Genomic DNA, 3,065 nt, shown 5'->3' with positions numbered 1-3,065 from the left:
TCTCTCTCTCCCCCACTCTCTATCTCTCTCCCCTACTCTCTATCTCTCTCGCCCTCTCCCTCTCTTCCTTTCTCTCTCTCTCTCTCAGATGGGGTTGATCAACTGTGAAAGGTTATTCTGTTGTTTAGTGTCTGAAAGGAAAATTTTCAAAATGGAAATCCAATTCATTTATGCATGGATGCGCGAAAACATGCGTCTTTCTTCAAGGAGTTCCAGCCGTGACCGTACTGCCTTTTAATAGCGTTCCAAACGTGACAAATTCCTCGACACGCCGTTCTGAACGACATAATCCAGAACGGCGTGTTGAGGAATCCGAGGAAAGGATCTGAGGTGGGACAGAGTAATTTCTCAAGAGAAAAAGCACCGGATGCGTACTAATGAGGGGCTACCCTTCAGTCATCCTATATAAGTCTGCAAACTTGGTCTCCAGGCACTTTTTTTTATGCCTTTTGGGAAGATGTAGAGTCAAGAATGCAAACGGCGTCCCTTGGTGACAGCCGAACCACTGCCAAAATGGGCTGGATGCTAAGTACGGCATCCTGGAACTCGGCCTCACCATTATTGCTTTCGCTTTTGACAGGTTGACTTCAAACCCAAGGAATTTTGGGGTTTTAATGACCTGCTGAAGGGCCTCAACTATGGACTCAGCCGAGCCACCCAGCACTGTGTCGTCCAGGTACCAGACATTAAAGAGTAAGTGGACCGATCAGATAACATTATCGACAACCAATGCTAAAAGGGGCAGACCAAGAGGGTCACCCTGCTGAATACCCGTGGAAGGAGCGACCCTGCTGTCAGCAGCCATAATTATGCTGGGTGTTCCACAGGAGAAGGATGCAAGTGGGTATAATGAGGAGGCACGTCTTAGATACATGCTAAGATGGCGTCCCACCTAAAACTGTTGATGGCATTTCTTTTTTATTCCAGCTTCAGCAGGAAGCAAAGTAAAGAGGGTGATGTATATATCTGGTCACATGGGCAGCAGCGTCACATCCACACTTGACTCCCACGTCAAACTGAACAGGGCTTAGCTTCCATCACTCAGACCACCCCTGACTGGTCCAAATGCATTCCTGGCTACAAGTCGTTGCCAACTGCTATTGGACAGATGTCCCTAGCCTTCTTCGGCGCAGCCATGTTGGCTAAGAAGAGAAGGTCTTAAGGATGGCTGGGAAGATCCACACAAAGTCTGTCTATTGGAGCAGTCGTGTTCCTTACCTGTTGAGTGGACTGAGATTAAATCTCTGAGGTAGCCAGGGAAATTAGTGTACTATTTTTTTGTTTTTGTTTTTAATTGGAAATCTGTTACTTATTCTATCGATTTCTTTTGCAGAAACTACTAAGTTACAGGGATGCAAACAAATCAATTCCGATTGTCAGGTATCGGTAAAGGACAAATACAAAACACACACACACACACACACACACATGCGACAGACTTCTTTCAGTTTTTGTCTACTAAATGCACTCAATGCTTTAGTCAGATTGAGGTTAAAGTAGAAAACACTTGGCCAAGGTGTTGAGCAGTGGGATTGAACACAAAATCACATAGTTGGGAAGCAGGCTTCTCAACTACAGTAGATAGTTGCAAGTAGAAGAAATACTTCAATTAATCCCGTCAATTTTCTAGCAACTTTACTGAAAAATCTATTTCTGCTGCTTGAGATTTCATTTTTCTTTTTCTTTTCTTTTTTTCTCTCCATTTCTGTCAGTGATGTCTTTTTTCTAAAGATCTACGGCAGGCTTATTACTCTCTTTGAAGTCCAGAGGGTTCTTATAGCCAGCACCTGCTGGCGTCCAAATTTCTAACAGAAAAGTAACCACTAGGTCACAGGAACATAAACACACCAACACCAGTTGTCAAGCAGTGTGCGTGTGTCGGGGGCGCAAACACAGACACAGAAACATAAATGTCTCTATACATATATATATGACGGGCTTCTTTCACTTTCTGTCTACCAAAACCCATTCACAAAGTTTTTGGTCAACTCAGAGCTATAGTAGAAGACACTTGCCCAAGATTCCACACAGTGGGACTGAATCCAAAACCATATGGTTGGGAAACAGCTACACACCCACACCTGTGCCGATGATTTGAAGAATCTTTTCACAAGTAGTCAATTTTTTTTTCTTTTTACATATTCCAAGGTAAGATTTTCACAGCTATGCTTATCAGTAGAGTAACCGATATGGAATACATATAGGTGAGGAATCTTCCGTCTCATGAGTACAGCTTCATTACATATGGGACCAAAGATATGTATAAATCAATCCGGATTGACCCACCACCACAACCACCTCCAATATACTTTTCTACTCTAAGCACAAAGCCCGAAATTTTGGGGGAGGAGGCCAGTCGATTAGATCGACTCCAGTACACAACTGGTACTTAATTTATCGACTCCGAAAAGGTGAAAGACAAAGTCGACCTCGGCGGAATTTGAACTCAGAATGTAAAGACAGACGAAATACCGCTAAGCATTTCGCCCGGCATGCCAACGTTTCTGCCAGCTTACTGCCTTACAACCACCTCCACTGTAGCTAGTGTTGCAGCACTATATCTGGAATTAATAGTGTGTATCTATGGCTGACGAAAAAGTAGTTTACCAGATTGTGTAACATTTGTGATCCAATCCACAATGTAAAACATGCTTTATCAGCTGTTCAGGCTTGACATATCGGGTCAGAGAAATCACTTGGTTACAGTTGAAAGCATTTCTTGATTTATCAAACTGATATTTTCACAAGCCATTTCTCGATGTCATCAATCACTTCCTCCGAGATATATTGGTCCATGTACCTGCTTCTGATTTGCATTATGTACTTTCTTTCCCACCCCTTTACCCAGAATAATTCAGTCTAACACATCTAATTTCAGTCTAACACATCTATTCACAAGGCTTTGATCGGTCCGAGATTATAGTAGAAGACACTTGTGCAAGGTGCCACACGGTGTGTTCTGAACTCAAAACCATGTGATTAGTCTTCAAATGAAAACATTTTGTAAAAGTCCGAAGAAATTCCCACCCCTGACTATGACGTACCCTCTACACCATGTCTCATAG

Source organism: Octopus bimaculoides, chromosome 23 (genome assembly GCF_001194135.2).
Source record: "Octopus bimaculoides isolate UCB-OBI-ISO-001 chromosome 23, ASM119413v2, whole genome shotgun sequence".
Taxonomy (NCBI): Eukaryota; Metazoa; Mollusca; class Cephalopoda; order Octopoda; family Octopodidae; genus Octopus; species Octopus bimaculoides.
The sequence above is the reverse complement of the archived record's forward strand: the minus strand, read 5'-3'. Positions refer to the sequence as shown.